This window comes from Rattus norvegicus, chromosome 1 (assembly GCF_021556685.1).
Source record: "Rattus norvegicus strain SHRSP/BbbUtx chromosome 1, alternate assembly SHRSP_T2T, whole genome shotgun sequence".
Taxonomy (NCBI): domain Eukaryota; kingdom Metazoa; phylum Chordata; class Mammalia; order Rodentia; family Muridae; genus Rattus; species Rattus norvegicus.
In genome coordinates, this window is record NC_141534.1 from 93,549,897 (window position 1) to 93,572,268 (window position 22,372).

A 22,372-nucleotide genomic window follows, 5' to 3' on the forward strand; every position below is an offset into this window, starting at 1 on the left:
AACTCTAGAGAGATGAAGAAGTTAGAGAGGACTCATCCTGGGGGACCACCACCCCGAGTTGTCTGCATAGTACATGTCTGAGCTTAGCCACTGGGGCCCTGCTATTCAGAGGCTGAACTTCAGGCAGGAGGAGACCACCTAATGGGACCTGAACATGAGCTTTGCTCAGTTCTGGGAACCAAGCTTGAGACATAGAATGAGCAGCCACAGGGGCAGCACTCATGAGCACCAGGACACTAAAAGGAAATCAGAAATGCAGAGTATTGGGAGCACAGAGAGTCTGAGGCAGAGAGGAGGGACTGGATGAAGGAAAAGAGGGGCAAGACAAGAATGAGGAGAGAGAGAGATGTCTCTAATCTCCTGCCTGCAGGGTCTCATGGTGTCTGCAGTCATCCCATCTCACTGTCATGTCTGACTCTCCCCTCACGTGTATGTCAATCACTGTGTACCAGCATCGGCCTCTGCCCATGTCTCCACCTCTTCCTTTAGCCGTTGTAGCTTCAACTGTTGATATCATTATTAACCATTTATTATCTGTCTTTTTTCTACATATTCTTTGAGCTGTATATATTTGCATTGTTTCTTTGAGAATCCATACATGTTGATCTTATTTACTCTTTTCTCCCAAACTCCTCCTGGATCGGCCCCAGCTGTCCTATCCAGTCAACTGTTTCCTCTCTTAACATTTTGTATACCATTATTTTATATGTATGAAGTACTCTGCCTCCAAGTGTGCATGCACACCATGTTCATTCCTGGAGGTCACTGAGATCAGAAGAGGGAGTTGGATCCCCTGGAGAGGAGTTTCAGATAGCTGTGAGTCGCCATCTAGATGGTTAGGTTAGAACCCCAGCCCACCTTGAGGACAGCAAGTGTTCTTAACCTCTAAGTCATCCATGCACAGTTAGTGGATACTCTTGGGTGAGTGACTTCTCTGGAGGATTCCTGAGCCATGAGAGGCAGCCCTTAAAGAAAACAGCTCTCCCTTTCACAGCAGCTGTGAGCTGCCAACATCTCCTCAGCTTTATATCCTGTGAGTTGGTGGGGTTAATCGCACGTAGTTTCTGGTTTCATGAAGGGAATTACTTCCACACATATTGTGCCTTTTACCATACTTACCCCATTGCCTTCTGTTTTCTCTCTCCTCTTCTTTCCCATGCCTGCTAGGCTCCTTCCCTCATCTCAAATTCCCATCTGATTCCTAGAGTGTGCCATCATCTTCCATTTTGTCTGTCCAGCAGGAAGGACCACTTTCTCCTCTCAGCTGCAGTGAGGCAGCATGAGGAAAAATGAGGAGTGAATCCATTCTGAAAAACCTCCTTCTCCTTTCCCATCTTCCAAAAGATCTTCCCTTCACCTTTGAGATAGTTAAACTAGAGGAGGTGAAAGCCAGGGAGAGCATGAATAAAATCCTTACCAACTTCACATTAATAAAGTCCAATAGCCACAAAATAAAACAGCTGCTGTTTACTGAGCACATTGTTGTAACCTCCATGTGCCCACCAGTACATGCTCTACTGAAGGAATCTAAAAGCAGATGTTGTCTCTGTTCCCATGAGGCTCAGACAATACAGTCAGTCTTTCAGAGTCACACCAAAGCATCTGCATATGATTAAGATATAAATTCTAGCCTCAATCCGTGGTGACATTTTTGTCATTTTGGTTTCGTTTAAAAACACAGAAATATTATCAGAATATGTTTTTGTTTTAATTCCAGGTGTGGGATATGGGGCTGCTTCCTACTGTCCACAGCAGCCAAGTAGGATTCATTTGCCTTGTGCTCTAGCAGAGGCGTGATTTTGCCAGCTGCAGGCAGTTTCTATGAGTGTGTCACAATTGGAATTCTGAGAACTTTTGAGAGTACATAAATGCTAGGGTCCAAGAGGTGAGGTTGTCCATTGTTGGTTGGTTGCTGTTGGCCACAGTTTGTTAAGTAGTCATATGCAAAAGAAGAAACAAGAAAAAATTAGCTATCCTGTTGGTAAAGATCAAATTTGCCCCCAGGGAGCTCTATGCCCCTAAACAGCAGGAAGTAATCTAACATCACCCCCTTTCCCCTCTCTCCTTTTCTCTCTCCTATCTAATGTTAGAGGATTCAAAGGGTGGAGAAGGGCAGAAGAAAAGAGGACCAACAAAAGCAAAAGACAGCCACATCCATCATGATCTTCACCCTCCATCCAATAACGTCTATCCAGACACAGTGGCACACATGAGCCAGAAAAGAGAATGGGTTTCCTGAGTTCACACCATGTCACCGAGACATTCCAGGGCATTGCTAATCCAAACCATCTCCTGTGTGAAATCAGACACTGAGATGCCCACCCTCTGGCGTGGAAACCAGCAAGGGCAAGAACATCTCCATCTGTCTCCAATTCCTTGTCTAGTGCTGTGAGCTCCCTTGGAGGGTCATGGGAGCCAGTCTGGACACCCAGGACCTTTGCTCCTGCCTCCTGAATTGAGAAACAATTTCCCCAGTTGCTTCCTCCTTCTTACTCAAGAGAACAGAGGGCGCAGCACCATCCCAGGCATTGGTCAGAAGCATCATGCGAAGGACTAATACCCACCAGGCCGTACTTACTCAACCCCTCTCCATCCCAAACCAATAAACATCTTTCCTATGTCTGCCTCTGCCCTCTGCACTTTGTCCCTTGTTCAGATTTCAGAGTCCAGAAGTATTGAATACTTTTCAATGTGTCTCTAACTGAGTTTGTTAACCTGACGTGCCTCTGAGGTGGAGGCTGAGCTCCGAGGACCTGCCACTAGTGCCTGCCAAGCCCATAGGCGTTCCTCCATGGTAAGATGAGAACAATTCCAACTCCACGTCACTGATTTCACATTCCACCTGATGCTCATGTTGGAATATCAAGGAGCAATTTTGATCCTGTGATAACCACCTTCTCACAGTGCGATAATGCAAGCTTCTGGGCTCCTTCTCAACCCTGTCTACCAATAGTGAATCTTTCATGTTCTAGTGACATGGCATCTCTAAGAACTTCTTTCACATCATACTCTCACTCTTCCTAACATGCACACACATGTGTAGGTTTAGAACCTACTTTTTTAAATTAATGACTGTCATTTATTTATTGGCTTGGACTTTTTTTTCTTTTCTTTTTCCCCCCTCCTGGTCTACCCTCTGACTTTTCCACACCCTATACCTCCTTCCCCGACCCACCCCCATATCAATGAGGATGTCCCTGCCTCTGACCCCACCAAACCTCTCCACTCCCTGAGACCTCCAGTCTCTTGAGGGTTAGGTGCATCACTCAGGATGACATTTTCTAGTTTCATCCATTTTCCTACAAAACCCAGGATGTCCTCATTCTTAATAGCTGAGTAGCATTCCACTGTGTAAATGAACCACATTTTCTGTATCCACTCTTCTGTTGTGAGACATCTGGGTTGTTTCCAGCTTCTGGCTATCACAAACAAGGCCAATATGAACATAGTGGAACATGTGCACCTGTGGCGTGGTGGGGCACCTTTTGGGTATATTCCCAAGAGTTGTATTGCTGGGTCTTCAGGCAGATCTATTTCCTTTCTGAGAAACCTCCAAATTGATTTCCAGAGTGGTTGTACCAGTTTGCAATCCCACCAGCAATGGAGGAGTGTTCCTTTCTCCACATCCCCACCAGCATCTGCTGTCACCTGAAGTTTTGATCTTAGCCATTCTCACTGGTGTGAGGTGGAATCTCAGGGTTGTTTTGATTTGCATTTCCCTGATCACTAAGGACTTTGAACATTTCTTTAGGTTTTTCTCAGCCATTTGAAATTCCTCTATTGTGAATTCTCTGTTTAGTTCTATACCCCATTTTTTTGATTGGGTTGTTTGGTTTTTTTGATCATTAGCTTCTTGAGTTCTTTGTGTATTTTGAATATTAGCCCTCTATCAGATGTGAGATTAGTGAAGATTTTTTTCCCAATCTTTGGGTTGCCAATGTGTCCTATTGACTGTGTCCTTTGCCTTACAGAAGCTTTCCAGTTTCATGAGGTCCCATTTATCAATTCTTGATCTTAGAGCATAAGCCACTGAAATTCTATTTAGGAAATTTCCCCTGGTGCCAATGCAAGTCTCTTTCTCATTTTCTCTTCTATTAGATTCAGTGTATCTGGTTTATGTTGTGGTCCTTGAGCCAATTGGACTTGAGCTTTGTGCAAGGTGACAAATATGGGTCTGTTTTCATTTTACTATATACAGACATCCAGTTAGACCATTTATTGAAGATGCTTTCTTTTTCCCATTGTATATTTTTGGCTTCTTCATCAAAGATCAAGTGTGTATAAGTGGTGGGTTTATTTCTTCAATTCTATCCCATTGATCAATGTGTCTGTCTCTATACCAATACCATGCAATTTTTATCACTATTGCTCTGTCTAATGAGGTCAGGGATGGTGATTCCCCATTCTTTCACTGTTAAGAATTGCTTTTGCTACTCTAGACTTTTTTGCCTTTCCAGATGAATTTGAGAATTCCTCTTTCCATGTCTTTGAAGAATTGTATTGGGATTTTGATGGAAAATGCATTGAACCTATAGATTGCCCTTGGTAGGATGGCCATTTTTACTATGTTAATTCTGCCAATCCATGAGCACAGGAGATCTTTCCATTTTCTGAGATTTTTTTTCTATTTCTTTCTTGAGAGACTTGAAGTTATTGTCATAAAGACCTCTTGCTTGTTTGGTTAGAGTTATCCCAAGATATTTTACATTGTTTGTGGTTATTATGAAGGGAGTTGTTTCCCTAATTTCTTGCTCTATCTGTTATCATTTGTATAAAGGAAGGCTACTGATTTATTTGAGCTAATTTTATAACCAGCCACTTTGCTGAAGTTGTTTATCAGCTGTAGAAGTTCTTTGGTAGAATTTTTTTGAGTCTATTATGTATACTATCACATCATCTGCAAATATTGATACCTTTATTTCTTCTTTACCAATTTGTATCCCCCTTGATCTCTTTTTGTTGTCTTATTGTTCTAGCTAGAACTTGGAGTACTGTGTTGAATAGATATGGGGAGAGGATGCATCCTTGTCCCCAATTTTAGGGGGATTGCTTCAAGTGTATGTTCATTTAATTAGATATTGGCTGTTATTTTGCAGTAAATTGCTTTTATTATGTTTATGTATAGGCCTTGAATTCCTGATCTCTCCAATACTTTTAACATGAAGAGGTGTAATATTTTGTCAAATGCTTTTTCTGCATTTAAGGAGATGATCATGTGTTTTTTTTTCTTTGAGTTTGTTTATATAGTGGATTACATGAATGGATTTTTGTATATTGAACCAACCTTGCATCCCTGGTATGAAGCCTACTTGATCGTGGTGAATGATGGTTTTGATGTGTTCTTGGATTCAGTTTGCTAGAATTTTATTATTTTTATATCAATTCATAAGCAAAATTGGTCTGAAGTTCTCTTTTTTGTTGCATTCTTGTATGGTTTAGGTATCAGAGTAATTGTGGCTTCATAGAATGAATTAGGTAGTGTTCCTTCTGGGTTTTGTTTTTTGGTTTTTGTTTTGAAGGCTGGTAGAATTTTGCACTAAAGCCATCTAGCCCTGGGCTTTTTTGATTGGAAGGTTTTTAATGACTTCTTCTTAGGGGATATGAGCCTGTTTAGATAGTTTACCTGCTCTTGATTTAACTTTGGTATATGGTATCTGTCTAGAAAACCATCCATTTCATCTAGATTTTCCAGTTTTGTTGAGTACAGGCTTTTGTAGTAGGATCTGATGATTTTTTGAATTTCCTCATTTTTATGGTTCTGTCTCCTTTTTTATTTCTGATTTTGTTAATTTGGATACTGCCTCTGGGCCCTTTAGTTAGTTGGCTAAGGGTTTATCTTTCTTGTTGATTCTCTCAAAGAACCTGCTTTTGGTTTTGTTGATTCTTTGTATCTTTCTCTTTGTTTCTATTTCATTGATTCTGGCCCTGAATTTGACTATTTCCTGCCCTCTACTTTTTGGGGTGTGTTTGCTTCTTTTGGTTCTAGAGCTCTCAGGTATGCTGTTAAATTGCTAGTGTAAGATCTCTCCAGTTTCTTTACCAGGACACTTAGTACTATGCTTTCATTGTGTCCCATAAGTTTGGGTATGATGTGCCAACATTTTCATTTAATTCCAGAAACTCTTTAATTTCTTTATTTCTTCCCTGGCCAAGTTATCATTGAGTAAAGTTATTCAGTTTCCACATATATGTGGGTTTTCTGTTGTTTTTGCTGTTATTGAAGACCAGCTATAGGCCATGGTAGTCGAACAGAATGCATGGGGTTATTTCAATCTTCTTGTATCTGTTGAGGCTTTTTTTGTGACCAATTATGTGGTTGATTTTGGAGAAGGTACCATGAGGTGCTGAAAAGAAGGTGTATTCTTCTGTTTGGGAGTGAAATGTTCTATAGATATCTGTTAAATCCATTTGGTTCAAAACCTCTATCAGTTTCACTGTGTCTCCATTTAGTTTCTGATCCAATGACCTGTCCATTGGTGAGAGTGGGGTGTTGAAGTTTCCCACTATTATTGTGTCAGGTTCAATGTGTGTTTTGAGCTTTAATAAAGATTCTTTTATGGCTGAGGATGCCCTTGCATTTGGGGCATAGATGTTCAGAATTGAGATTTTTCCCTTTGATGGATATGAAGTGCCCTTCATCATCTTGCTTGATAACTTTTGACTGAAAGTCTATTTTATTGGATATTAGGATGACAACTCCAGCTTGTTTCTTAGGAACCATTTGCTTGGAAGACCTTTTCCCAGCCTTTTACTCTGAAGTAGTGTCTATCTTTGTCAAACCTACTCTTATTAAAGGTTCTTAAATGCTTTAACCTCCCGTAAAGCCTCTACCCAACAGAGGTAGTGGGAAAGAAAGATTATTAGAACATGGGGGAAAGTGAAGCTGTTTAGAAATACTTCTTTAGAGCAAATCACATCTGTGCTGTTAAAAGATCCCTGTTTGATATTAGTGTAGTCATTTCTTAAGAATGAGAATCTTTTAAACTGGCCCTTGCTTAGCCCCTAGATGTTAGACAATAGACCAGAAAGTACAGAAAGCACATTCTCACCCACTCTCTAGGAAGCTGCCCGATGCTCAGGAGGATTTGCTCCTCCTGGATTCTCCTCCTCCTTATCCCCCTGCCCTCTCGCCTACCCAACCTCCTGAACCCGCTGCCCTTCCAGCTGCAGATGCTTCTGGTCCTGCCCAGGGAGTGCTCAGCCGGCGGGCACCCACTCCTGACTCCTCTACTGGCCCAGTTTCTGTCTTTCCCTTGCTAGCTTATGGACCTCCCCCCAGGTCCAGGTGAGGGAATGCAGCCCCTTCAGTACTGGCCATTCTCCTCCTCTGATCTTTATAATTGGAAACTTAATCATCCTCCCTTTTCAGAAGACCCTCAGAAACTAATCAGCCTTATGAGTTCCATTATGTTTTCTCACCAACCCACATGGGATGACTGTCAGCAGCTGTTACAGGCTCTCTTCACTACAGAGGAAAAGGAGAGGATTTTGCTGGAGACTCGTAAGAATGTGCCAGGACCAGATGGACAAATGACCAGACTACCAAACCTTATTGATCTTGGATTCCCCCTTTCACGACCCGATTGGGATTACAACACCCCAGAAGGTAGGGAGAGGTTGACAGTCTACCACCAGGCTCTAGTGGCTGGTCTCTGAGGGGCAGCAAGACGCCCCACCAATTTGGCCAAGGTAAGAGAGGTACTGCAGGGACCCACTGAACCCCCTCTGTGTTCTTGGAGCACCTCATGGAGGTACACCCCTTTTGATCCCACCACAGAGGAACAAAAGGCCGCAGTGGCTATGGCTTTTATAGGACAATCTGCCCCAGACATTAAGAAAAAGCTACAGAGGCTAGAAGGATTACAGGATATGGACTTGAGAGATTTAGTAAAGGAAGCAGAGAAAGTGTATCATAAGAGAGAGACAGAAGAGGAGAAGGAGCAAAGAAAAGAGAAAAAAGAGAGAAATGTAAATTGAAAAGGGAAAGAAAAAAAGACAAGAGGCAGGAAAAAAAATCTTACTCGGATCCTGGCCGCAGTGGTAAGTGACAGAGAACGTGATACTAGAGAAAGAGACAGAGGTAGGCGAGTGAGAGACCTGGGCAATCGCATACCTTTGGAAAAGGGCCAGTGTGCTTATTGTAAAGAAAAGGGACATTGGACTCATAAATGCCCCAAGAAAAAGGAAACACCCCCACCTAAAAAAGTGTTAACCTTAGAAGATGACAACTAGTGGGGACGGGGCTCGGTGCTCCTCCCCAATCCTAGGGTAACGCTTGAAGTGGAGGGGAAACCCGTGGAGTTCCTGGTTGATACAGGAGCTCAACATTCTGTCTTGCTTCAACCATCTGGACCACTCTCTAAAAGGAAATCATGGGTTGTGGGAGCTACTGGCCATCGTCAATACTCATGGACTACCCGAAGAACTGTAGATTTAGGAGTGGGTCGGGTATCTCACTCATTTTTGGTCATTCCTGAATGTCCCACTCCCCTTCTGGGAAGGGACTTGCTAACCAAAATGAGGGCCCAAATTATGTTATCTCCTCAAGGGCCTGCCGTGACCCCCAACCCTGATCTAATTGCTACTTTGACTTTAAAAATTGAAGATGAACATAGACTTTTCAATCTCCCACCAGACAACTACCCACAGGAACTCACTACCTGGATGAATAAGATTCTAGGAGTCTGGGCTGAAACTGTAGGGCTGGCCGCTCAACAGCCCCCAGTGGTGGTAGGATTAAAAGCCACTGCCACCCCTGTGGCAGTCCAACAGTACCCCATGAGTCAGGAGGCAAGAGCTGGCATCCGACCCCACATCCAACACCTCCTCGAACTAGGGGTACTAGTCAAATGCACTTCACCATGGAACACCCTCCTGCTGCCTGTTAAGAAACCAGGGACGGGGACTACAGACCAGTCCAGGACTTAAGGGAAGTAAATCGGAAGGTACAGGACATACACCCTACTGTGCCAAATCTATATAACTTGCTGAGTTCTCTACCTCCCAACCAAGTTTGATATACTGTGTTAGACCTTAAAGATGCCTTCTTTTGCCTGAAACTTCACCCTGCTAGCCAGGAGATCTTTGCCTTCGAGTGGAAGGACCCAGGGTCTGGCCTAAATGGACAACTGACATGGACCAAACTCCCCCAGGGATTCAAGAATTCTCCCACTCTCTTTGATAAGGCGTTACATCAGGATCTGGCTCATTTCCAGACCAGCAATCCCCAGGTAACTCTCTTGCAGTATGTCAATGATCTCCTGCTGGCAGGGGAAACTGAGGACGAGTGCCACAGAAGTACAGACCTACTCCTGAGAGAACTATCGCAGCTTGGATACAGGGCATCAGCTAAGAAAGCTCAAATCTACAAGAGAGAGGTAAAGTACTTGGGGTATATTCTAAAAGCAGGAAAGAGATGGCTAACAGATGCCAGGAAAAAAACTTTGACTCAGATCCCCGTTCCCCACACACCCCGCCAAGTGTGTGAATTTCTGGGAACAGCAGGATTCTGTAGACCGTGGATACCAGGATTTGCCCTGCTGGCAGCTCCTCTATATCCACTAACCAGGGAGAAAACTCCTTTTATATGGGGAAAAGAGCAACAACAGGCCTTTCATGCTATCAAAAGGGCCCTCCTCACAGCCCCGGCCCCGGCCCCGGCACTGTCACTACCAGATGTGTCTAAGCCTTTCACCTTATATATAGATGAGAAGAAGGGAATAGCAAGAGGGGTTCTGACTCAACAATTAGGACCCTGAAAGAGGCCAATAGCATATTTATCCAAAAAACTAGATCCTGTGGCTAGTGGATGGCCTGCCTGTTTACAGTCGATAGCAGCTGTAGCCTTGCTGGGGAAAGACTCTGATAAGCTGACCTTTGGACAGCACCTGACTGTAGTAGCCCCCCATGCGCTTGAAAGCATCATCAGGCAACCCCTGAGCACTGGTTGTCAAATGTCTGACAGACTCACTACCAGAGCCTCCTGTTAAGTAAGGACAGAGTCTGGTTCTCACCTCCTGTCATCCTCAACCCCGCCTCTCTGCTGCCTGAGACTGATCCTGAAGCTGCCACAGTGCTTCATGACTGTCAAGAAGTCCTGGCTAAAGAAACTGGAGTACATCGGGATCTCAGAGATAGACCCTCCCAGATGCCCAAGTGACGTGGTACACAGATGGTAGCAGCTTCCTAAATGGAGGTAAAAGGGTGGCAGGGGCGGCGGTGTCATCTGGGCCAGCAGCCTGCCCGAAGGAACCTTGGCTCAGAAAGCAGAACTAATAGCCTTGACCCAGGCCCTGCGCTTGGGAAAAGGAAAAAAGTTCAACATCTACACTGACAGTCGATATGCCTTTGCTACTGCTCATGTACATGGAGCCATCTATAGGCAAAGAGGACTTTTAACCTCTGCAGGAAAGGACATTAAAAATAAACAAGAAATTCTAGAACTTTTAGAAGCCGTCCACAGGCTTCTTAAGTTGGCCATTATCCATTGCCCTGGACATCAGAAGGCCAGAGATTCAGTGGCCTTGGGAAATCAGTTAGCTGACCGGGAAGCTAAAAAAGCAGCAACAAGCATAACCCTTTTTCCCCTTTCTGTTTGTCCAGTTCAGCCATATGTGACTAACTTTCAGTATACCAAGGAGGACCTCAAGAGAATGGCTGATTTGGGGTTCCACCAACACTCCCCTCAAGGGATATATGAGACGGGAGATGGGAAACACATCCTCCCAAGGAAAGAGGCTGTCGATTATCTGCAATGACTGCATCGGCTCACCCATCTGGGTGCCAAACACTTAAAGACTATTGTCCAGGCTCCCCCTATTACATCATCGGGCTGGGGGAACTGGCCAACAGGACAGTCAGAAAATGTGTTCCCTGTCAGTTGGTAAACGCCCAGCCTAGCAGAATCCCAAAAGGTCACAGGCTACAGGAGATAGGCCTGACAGCTACTGGGAGGTGGACTTTACAGAGGTAAAGCCTGCCAGATATGGCTACAAACACCTCATAGTGTTTGTAGACACTTTCTCAGGGTGAGTTGAAACATTCCCCACCAAAGGGGAGACTGCTCAGATTGTGGCTAAGCAGATTCTAGGAGAAATCTTTCCCGGGTTTGGAATCCCCAAGGTAACTGGGTCTGACAATGGCTCCACGTTCGTTGCCCAGGTAAGTCAGGGACTGGCCAGGGTCCTGGGGTTTAACTGGAAGCTACATTGTGTTTACCAACCCCAAAGTTCAGGTCGGGTAGAAAGGATGAATAGAACTTTAAAAGAGACCATACACACACACACACACACACACACACACACACACACACACACACACACACACCAGTGCATGCCTGGCTTAGTGGGTATGGCATGACTGATCTCTTCCTCTTACTTCCCTGTGAGCACATTGGCATACAGATATAGCACACATACACACTTTCACAAATAATTTCTTGTATTTTGTTGTTCTTAAGTCTTTGATTAGTTAACAACATTTAATGATAAAGTAATTTATAAATCATTTTTTCTACAAATTTTGTGATGCCCTACATTTGCTTTTAATGTCTTTTAATCATTATTCTGGTTAAATAAATGCTATTCCACAGTAAACAAAAAAAAAAGAGAGAGAGAGACCATGACTAAATTGTCCTTGGAGACTGGCGTTACAGACTGGACAGCCCTCCTGCCTTTTGCCTTATTTAGGGCCAGAAATACCCCTAGCAGGTTTGGATTGACTCCCTTTGAACTCATGTATGGTGAACATCCACCTTTAGTAAATTTTAATCCCCACACCCCACCTGAAGTTCGCTCCTCTCGACCCTTGTACAGCAGGTTAAAGGCCCCAGAGACTATTCAGAAAGAAGTCTGAAACCAGCTCACTGAAGCCTATCAACCCGGAGACCTGCAGGTGCCACACCAGTTCCGGGTTGGAGACTCAGTCTTTGTACGACGGCATCGAGCTGCCAACCTTGAGCCTCGCTGGAAAGGACCCTATCTGGTACTGTTGACCACTCCTACGGCCGTTAAGGTCAAAGGAATCCCTACCTGGATCCATGCCTCCCATGTTAAGCCTGCGGATCCTCCAGATGAGGGATGGAGAGTGGAAAAGACGGAGAACCCCTCAAATTGTGTGTGTGTCATCCTTCTGTTTCTGCTTTTGTTAGCCAATCTAAGTATGATAAGTAGTTCAAACCCCCATTCCCCCCAGAAACTAACCTGGCAAGTCATCTCGCAGATAGGAGATACAGTATGGGAACAAAGTAAAATGGCCCCACTATGGACATGGTGGCCGCCACTCACACCCGACATTTGTCCCTTAATGGCTGGACTGGATACATGGAACATCCCAGGATATACATATGAAGAAACACCTATGGACTCACATCCCATTTTGAAAAGGTCTCTCTCAACCGGAGTAGTGTCCAACGGGCAGTATGTGGCAGATAATCCCGGCTGCAACAACTCTGCTGCCCAGAGGCGGTTGAGACAAACCCCTTTTTACATCTGTCCCAGAGACAGCAGGACTAGGTTGGAGGCTCACAGGTGTGGGGGGCTGGATCATTACTTTTGTAAACAATGGGCATGTGAAACCACTGGAGATGTTTTTTGGAAACCAATGTCTTCTTGGGACCTAATCTCAGTTAATCAAAGCTCTACAGTGTCAGGGACCAACCCCCTAAATATTATATTTACCAAGAAAGTACAGGAATCCCAAGGTTGGACGAGAGAGAAGATGTGGGGATTTGTGCTTTTATATGACTGGTTATGATAAGGGATTCACATTCTCCATTCGCCTTAAGATAGAGGCTCCTGTTTCTGTCCCCATCGGGCCCAATCTCATTCTGCAGCCTCGCAAACCTCAGCCCAAACCTACAGTGCCCCCGGATCCTGTGACAGGGACCCCTACAGTGACTGAGACACTTAAAATCCTCTATCCTCTTCTCCTCCACATACTGTAGATCAGCTAATAAATATGGTTACCCTGGCCTATCAAGTGTTAAATGCCAGCAACCTGGAGGCTACCCAGTCCTGTTGGTTATGTTATGAAACAACATCCCCCTATTACAAGACAGTAGGACTTGCTAACTCAAATGTATCTTTTAAAAGTTCTGACAATAAATGTCGTTGGAGACAGACAGGCCCTCGGTTAACAACCTCTGCAGTATCAGGGAAAGGGACCTGCATGGGTGTGGTCCCAGCTTCCCACCAGAACCTGTGTAACACCACCCAGTTGTTCAGCCTTAATCACGGATATCTGTCAGCCCCATCAGAGGGTGGTGGGCCTGTAATTCAGGTTTGACTCCTTGTGTTTCTCTGGCCGTGTTAAGTCAAAACGCCTCCTTTTGTGTCCTTGTACAGTTAGTGCCCTGGTTAATTTATCATCCTGAAGAGTCATTCTTAGAAAAATATCTTACAGGCTACCGGAGGTTTAAGAGAGAGCCTATCAGTATGACCCTGGCTGTACTCTTGGGAATGGGAGTCACCACAGGCATCGACACTGGGACTGCAGCGCTAGCCACCCAAGCTTCCCATTACAGTCAGCTCAGAATGGCCCTAGAAAAAAGAACTCTGTGTCTAAGTTACAAGAATCATTGACTAGCCTGTCTGAGGTGGTTCTGCAAAACAGGCGCGGCCTAGACCTACCGTTCTTACAGCAAGGAGGTTTGTATGCAGCCCTAAAAGAAGAATGCTGTTTCTATATAGATCATTCAAGAGTGATTAAAGATTCAATGGCCAAGCTGAGAGAGAGACTAGCCACGAGACAGAGAGAGAGAAAAACAAATCGAGGATGGTTTGAAGACTGGTTCACCCGATCCCCTTGGTTGACTACCCTAGTTTCTACCCTAATGGGACCCCTAATAATTCTTTTGTTACTTTTAACCTTTGGACCATATATATTAAATAGGCTGGTAACTTTTATTAGAGAGAGAATTAGCGCTGTACAATTATTAGTATTGAGACAACAGTACCAAGCTCTTGCCCTAGAGGATCTAGATTCAGAAGTTCCATGATTAGAACTTGACACAAAAGAAAATGGGGGAATAAAAGATCCCCGTTTGATATTAGTACAGGCATTTCTTAAGAATGAGAATCTTTTAAGCTGGCCCTTGCTTAGCCCCTAGATGTTAGACAATAGACCAAAAAATACAGAAAGCACATTCCCACCCACTCTCTAGGAAGCTGCCGGACCATAAGAACAGATGGTATAAAACATATTTACTGCAGGGCAATTACAAGACAGGAAACATCTCTGGGAAACTGACTGACCACTATAGATTGTGCCCCGGGATGAGAAAACCTGTATCAAGTGAGATGTCCTTGGTACTGACATAGCTGTGCTGACATAGCTATAGCCTTGTCCTAGGAACTCCAGAAGAGAAACATCTGCCAAGTCAGATAACCTTGGTCCTGGTCCTGGGAACCCCAGGAGGAGAAAACATATATCAAGTCAGACGTCCTTAGTACTGAAATAGCTATATTGATATGGTTAAAGCCTTGTCCCAGGAATTCCAGGACAAGAAACATCTGCCTAGTTATCCTTGGCACCGAAATAGCTAAGCTAATGAAACTGTGTAATCTTTTTTTTTTCTTTATTATTTCTTATTTACATTTCTATTGTTATTCCCTTTCCCAGTTTCCAGGCCAACATCCCCCTAACCCCTACCCCTCCCCTCCCCATCCTACCCCCATTACCGCCCTCCCCCCAACAATCACATTCACTGGGGGTTCAGTCTTAGCAGGACCAAGGACTTCCCCTTCCATTGGTGCTCTTACTAGGCTATTCATTGCTATCTATGAGGTTGGAGTCCAGGGTCAGTCCATGTATAGTCTTTGGGTAGTGGTTTAGTCCCTGGAAGCTCTGGTTGCTTGGCATTGTTGTTCATATGGGGTCTCGAGCCCCTTCAAGCTCTTCCACTCCTTTCTCTGATTCCTTCAATGGGGGTCCCGTTCTCAGTTCAGTGGTTTGCTGCTGGCATTCGCCTATGTATTTGCTGTATTCTGGCTGTGTCTCTCAGGAGAGATCTACATCCGGTTCCTGTCAGCCTGCACTTCTTTGCTTCATCCATCTTGTCTAATTGGGTGACTGTATATGTATGGGCCACATGTGGGGCAGGCTCTGAATGGGTGTTCCTTCTGCCTCTGTTTTAAACTTTGCCTCCCTATTCCCTGCCAAGGGTATTCTTGTTCCCCTTTTAAAGAAGGAGTGAAGCATTCGCATTTTGGTCATCCTTCTTGAGTTTCATGGATCTAGGGCAATTCAAACATTTGGGCTAATAGCCACTTATCAATGAGTGCATACCATGTGTGCTTTTCTGTGATTGGGTTACCTCACTCAGGATGATATTTTCCAGTTCCATCCATTTGCCTATGAATTTCATAAAGTCATTGTTTTTGATAGCTGAGTAATATTCCATTGTGTAGATGTACCACATTTTCTGTATCCATTCCTCTGTTGAAGGGCATCTGGGTTCTTTCCAGCTTCTGGCTATTATAAATAAGGCTGCTATGAGCATAGTGGAGCATGTGTCTTTGTTATATGTTGGTGCATCTTTTGGGTATATGTCCAAGAGAGGTATAGCTGGGTCCTCAGATAGTTCAATGTCCAATTTTCTGAGGAACCTCCAGACTGATTTCCAGAATGGTTGTACCAGTCTGTAATTCCACCAACAATGGAGGAGTGTTCCTCTTTCTCCACATCCTCGCCAGCATTTGCTATCACCTGAGTTTTTCTTGTGTTATTTTTTTTGCATTTGATGTAAAACTTGGCAAAGTGTTCAAGACACAAACCTTAAATGTTTAATTGCTCTACTAACCAAACAGAAACCTCTCCTGACTGGCTGTACTATGTATGAGATGTTATATACAGTAGACCACTACGTCAGTAGTTTATGCACTTGGGCCATTTCAGGGTCTTTTCATCATGAATGAGACCTCAAGAATTTCAATAAAATGTAGAACAATTACAGGTGTGTATCATTAAGTTTTCACAAATATTTTAGGAAATATTATTGTAGTAGTGTATATATATATATATATATATATATATATATATATATATGTAAAACTTGGGGAAAAACCATAAGTCCTTTTGGTGATAGAGCAAGGCAGTATGTTCGTCTGTAAAGTGGAAGTCCTAGTAACATGTTGTCTGCATCTCTGAACTTCCAGAGGCTACAGAGCTGGCTGCCCAGTGCACAGCTATTTTCTTTTTACGTGCAGAAGATTGGGGGCAGACACTTTCACTTTCCCGGGAATGTTTCTTGGTAAATCTGTGTCCTTCACACTTCGGAATAAGTCTTTTTCTCTTGCTGTTGCTTCTTTGGAGTGCATGAAACTGTTCAAGGCTGTCTTTGCAGCTTTTCCCTTTTTCTGAACTCCAGGAGTAAGTTTCACTTTGTATTTATAGTTTGTCATGATGGTGTAAGGAGCACATATTGGAATAGCAAACATTAGTACATCTTCAGGATGTGGTTGCCCTGTCAAAGAGTCAAATAGATTTTCCTCATTTCCCTGCTGATCCAGATCATGTTCTTCCTTGTCATCATGTGGCTCATCCACAGCAAAGTCTTGTAAGTCAGGAGTCGACGCCTGAAGGGACGGGGTTTCTTTAACAACATCTAAAACCCGCTGTCCACCTCTGGGTTTCTGTGGGTTTTTTTTCACGGGTTCATCTTTTGTTTTTCCTTTCTTTCCTTTCTTCCCCTTTTCTTCTTTGTTTGAACCTGCAGATGCCAACAATTTCATAATAAGTTCACGATCTTCATCATCCTGGTCTTTGTATTTTTCCTTCATTTTTTTCATTTTACTCTTCTGGCCTCTTTTCATTGGCTGTCCAGCTGCCACATTTTTGCTTGTGTTCTGGTCAGCTTCACTGTGCACAGCACTTTCTTTTTCTTTGTCCTTTTCTTCTATCACTTCTAAATCCCCTGAGTCACATGGGAGCTTTTTCTTTTTCATTTCTCTTCTCTCCTTGGCTGACAAATGTCTTCGGCTCTGTGATTTACTGTCACTTGAATTAAAAGATTCTTCTCTTGGAGTCAGTTTCTGTAGGGGCCTTTGGGACTGAAGATGGGACAAGTCAATGGTGGTGTCAGGATATTCGACCTCCTCTTCCCTCACCTCACCAATGGGCTCTTCATCTTTCGTGGCTGTTTTGATGGCTTCTCCATCTTCAGAGCTCAGTTCCTCTCTTCCACTGTGAGCAGCAATGTCCTCTGGATCAGCCTGAGTCCTGAGTTCCACTTCTTCCGTGATTCCACATAACTCCTCGGTCTCTTCTTCACTGCTGTCGCCCCCTTCTAGCTGTTCCATTTCTTCTGACATGAGTTCACTTGTGCAACTTGTCAATGTTTTCATGTCTTCATCCTGCACTCTGTCTTTTCGTTCACCTCGATGTCTCCAGACACAGGACTCATCTACCTTAAAAAGGAAGCTAAACCCCATCATTAGGTATGAAGGAGGAAGGAAATTCTTTTTTCCTCTTATCATGAAGCTTCCAGTTGTTAAGTACTCTCCTGTCGGTGCTGTTTTAGATACCTGATGATGGTGCACCCACCAAGCACTCGTGATAACACGGGCATCCCAAGCCGCGCTGTAGCAAAGTGCCATTGTGCCTGCTTCAGTCAAAGTCCGAGGAGGGATGGGATCTCCTGTTGGATTCTTAATTACACAGCTGGTAGCTCCATGAAGATCAGCATGCACATAAATGTCTCCTGGTGTTAAGTATCTTTTCACAATAATCTCATTCTGTTGCTGATCTCGACCACCTATAATGAGATAGTTCTCTGAACTAATAAACCACAGAAATTTCTCAAACCAATACACTTTCCTTGCTTTTTGGATAGAAGTAACTGTTTGTACTTCTTTTAAGGTTTGCTTTGTTTTCTTCTCTGCTGATTTGAATGCCTTCTCAGCAGCTTCGACAATTCTCTGTGGTTTTTTAGCAGCATACCTCTTATGATCATAATACTTTTTGGCATTGGCATAGGCTGACAGGCTGAGGTCCACATCGACAAGCAGCGGCTTGTCCTTCTGAGGCTTCTGCAGCTGCTTGTTCTTTTGCTTTTTTTTTCCCTTTTGGTGCTTCAGCATCACTGTTCTCAATGCTGCCATCACCATCACCATCTTCCTCCTCTGATAACAAGTATGGATTTCGTAGAAGCATGGTAATGTGGTTTGTTTGCAGTTTTAGTTCTTTGATTGCACTTGCAACATGGTCTCCCTGGGCTTGTGCTTCTTTCACAATCACTCCAATTTCTGTCCAATCTATCTGGTTGGCTAATGCACTTCGAACTACCTGAATGGCTCTGTCAACTATCTGCAGGTTCATCTCTATGAGCTCCCCTTTCAGTTTGTCAATTTCCTGAGCCTGCTGAAGAGCTTCCAATCTGTTTTCATGATCCTTTCAGACATTATCTAATTTCTTCAGTGCTTGTTTTTCCTTGTCAAATGATTCGAATTCTATATATGGACATTGTAAATGTTGAGAAAACAAGAAAGGATGAAATTCCTCATACATGAGTATGTCTTCAGCTGGTTTATTGGCATCCAGGCTTGGTTTTACCTCTCTTTTCTGAATTATATATCCCTTTCCATTGAAGTTGGCTGTTTTTTCCAAATAGTCTTCTGCCCTCTGCACACAAACCAGTATCTTCTCAATATCTTTGCTTTCAAGTTTTTCGTCCACTTTGACATTGCCAGAGAATCCATTTTCTATAAGACAATGCTCAATAAGAGCTGGCCCATAGGGAAGTAACAGATTCAGAACTCTCTTCAGCAGTTCACCTCTAGGAGCTCTAGCTATTACTTCAGTCAATCTTTCCAAAGTGAGCAAAGGTTCAGCAGCTCTGGCATGATCTATGGGATAACGTTCACGAACAGCAAACTTAACATCATCAGCTTCATCAGTTCGAAACCTTAGGATATTTAAAATTAGGTACTCATAATCTGTAAGGACAATGTTGCCCCTGTCATAGAGCTCAATGATTAAGTGATAAGCAGCTTCATCACTTCCAAATTGGAAATCCACAATTCTATCCACACCAAGCTGTTTTGCACTGACCAATCTCCGACTTTTCAAATGCTTTCGACACTTCATAGCAAAACTAGACGGCATCATGTTCTTAGGCCACTCAAATTCTGTTGTGTAAATTCGTATACCAGATTCAAGTAACAGTGTAGCTTTAAAATCAGGTTTTTGAAGCCGAATAAGATACGTCTTGTTATCCACATCATAAACGTTGTTTACTCTCATTCCTAGCAAGTTCGCATTCAGTTCCGCGAGCACCGCGCGGAGGTCAACAGTGCTGAAGCGGGTCTTCATGGCTAGGGTGCGCGTCGCTACCGCAGTCCTCTCCTAGGCTGCCCCGACGCAGAACTTCACCTGAGTTTTTGATCTTAGCCATTCTCACTGGTGTGAGGTGAAATCTCAGGGTTGTTTTGATTTGCACTTCCCTTATGACTAAAGATGTTGAACATTTCTTTAGGTGAAACTGTGTAATCTTAAATGACTAGTTATGCTGTACATTTCTGTTGTTTGAGTCTCTTCACATCCCTCCTACATGAGGACCATGTTGCGCCCCAGTGCACTGGTATCCCAAAGTAAACCTCTTGTTCTTACATCAAGACTGAGTCCCATGTGTTCATGGGGTGGTGGGTGTCCTCAGGACTGGAGCGAGAATCTCCTCTGTCTGAGGGTCTTTCACTGTCAGGAAATCAACAGTTCAGTTCAAATGAATCAGCAATTGCAGGTCCAACTAGAAGCCTAGCAGCTATTTTCATCTCCAATTGCCCCAACCACCCACCCCAGTGGGCATCTTTAACGTTTAATAGATCATCAACTTCTCCAAACCTACAGCTGGAATTTCATCCTGTTTCCATGCTGAGTCATGAATAATGACAAAGCTAACCAGAGTCTACACACATCAAAGAGAGCTGAGCTTTTACAGCTCATTTCCTTTCACAGGCAGAAACAGATGCCCTCTACAATGCACAATGGTTTTAGTCACTAAGGAATTTAAATGGGATCTTGAACATAGACAAATCTTGATGCACTAAAGACAAGCAACTGTTTAGGGTTCCTGGTGCTGCATCTTGGCCACTAGCTGAATCTTGTGCCAACACCAAATGGAGATGTGGAAAACACTAGGTTGACTTAGGGGCTGTGCATAGGAACCAAAGGCAGGAAAATACTAAACATTGCTGAGAGCATCCACCCCAGGAAGCACTTTACCGTCCAGGAGCTGGCTCTAGCCTGGCACCGCCCCCAGTGCTCACATGGCTGACTTTATCCTCTGTGTTCCATTTGGCACAACAAGTGACAGTGTCTCCACCACCTATGATAGTGATGCAGCCCCTAGAAGTGGCTTTCACCACCTTGTCCATGAGGGATTTGGTTCCCCTGGCAAAGGCTTCCCATTCAAATACCCCAACAGGACCATTCCAAACAATCTGCTTAGCTCACCACAGCCTCAGCATATATCTTGCTGCTCTCAGTACCACAGTCCAAGCCCATCCAGCCAGCAGGTATACCAGAGGCCACAGTAGCTTGGCCAGTCTTGGCATGCTCATCAAATTTGTCAGCAGTGACAAAGTCAACAGGCAGGATAATCTTCACGCCATTTTTCTCAGCTTTGGACATGAAATCTTTGACCATCTTAACTCCTTCATCATACAGAGATGTGCCAATCTCCATTCATTGAGCACCTTAAGGAAGGTAACAGCCATTCCACCACCAAGGATCATCTCATTGACTTTGTCTAGCATATTATTGATCAGCTGGATCTTGTCTGCAACTTTTTAGCTCCTCCCAAGATAGCCAGGAAGGCTCACTCTGGACTCTCCAAAGCCTTGGCAAAGTAGTTCAGCTCCTTCTTCATCAAAAATCCACCAGCCTTCTGTAGCAGATTCATACCCACCAGGGAGATGTGGGCTTGGTGTGCAGTCCCAAAAGCCTAATTGACATAGACATCTTCTAGTTTGGACAGGGAGGCTCAGAAAACATCTATTTTGGCTGGCTCAGCTTTAACCTTGTTCACAGAAGCATCTTTTCCCTTCCCTTCTTCCTCTACATGAAAACAGAGGTTTTCCAGCAGAATGACAGTCCCAGCTGCTGGGTTAGCACAGGCGTTCTCTACTTCTGGGCCCACACAATCCTTCAAGAACAGAACATCCTTGCCCAGCAGAGATTTGAGTTCTGCAGCAACTGGCTCTAAAGAGTTCTTGTCAGGCATGGGAACACCATCAGGCCAGCCCAGGTGGTTCATAAGGACAACCGAATTGGCTCCACTGTCCAAGCAGAATTTGATGCTTGGAACAGCAGCCTTGAGTCTTTGGTTGTTTGTTATCTGGTTGTTCTTCATAGGAACAATGAAGTTCACCCTCATCACGACCCCCTTACCCTTCACATCCAGCTTATCCAAAGTCAGCCTATTAGAAAGCGACATTTTGGCAACACCATGAGGTTGAGAGGCCCGGAGCTGAGGAAAAGGTTCTCCAACTGTCAAGATACCAGTAGTCTGATTCAGTAGTGTTAAGATAGCAAACACAAATCTGAAGCAGCAGCCAGGCCTGTGACAAATCAGCGTGAGTCTGCAGGAGCGACCAGGACCAGCAGGGACACCAGGAGACATTCTCAGCCGTGCTCCTCTCAACAAAGTGAAGATCAGCAAAGATGAAGACTTGAGACCAATGATGTGTTGCAAAGCTAGCTATGCAAGCCCACCATTGCTGTCCATTAAGTCCTGTTTATACTCCCTCCAAACATCATGTGTCCTTCCACGGGTCTTTCCTCAGTAAACACTGAGTCTGTCTTAGCAAAACTCTAGGTAAGTCTGTATCTGCTGACATCTTCCAGAAACTTTTATTTTACTTTGTCAGTTGACTCAAGTTCACAGAAGCAGAAAGCCACCAGAGCGCCACCAGCAGTTTTTTGGCCCATTTCTCTCAATGGAGTCCTGACAAATGATCCTCAGTAAGCAGTGGTAAAGTGTACCAATACCATCCAGCATCACCCACCGTCCGCTGGGTTATATTTATATTCCTTCTAAACATCATGTGTCCTTTTGCATGCCTGCTTTAACAAAATATCATTTCAGCTGTGTCTACCTCAGCAAAACATTCTTTCACATGTCTACTTTAACAAAACATCCTTTTGGGGTTGGGGATTTGGCTCAGTGATAGAGTGCTTGCCTAGCAAGCGCAGGGCCCTGGGTTCGGTCCCCAGCTCTGAAAAAAAGAAAAAAAAATCCTTTTTACCTATATGCCCCAACAAAACATCGCTTGACATGACTGGCTTTCCAAAGAAACCAGAAGTTTCCACTTCACACACACACACACACACACACACACACACACACACACACAGAGAGAGAGAGAGAGACAGACAG

The 22,372-nt window shown here is 44.0% G+C and overlaps 2 pseudogenes; both read right to left on the reverse strand.

The window, feature by feature from the left end:
- Positions 15,722 to 19,358, reverse strand: Sdccag1-ps1 (serologically defined colon cancer antigen 1, pseudogene 1; annotated as a pseudogene).
- On the reverse strand, positions 20,161 to 21,490 carry LOC147996775 (phosphoglycerate kinase 1 pseudogene; annotated as a pseudogene).
- Positions 21,491 to 22,372: the final 882 nt, after the last annotated feature.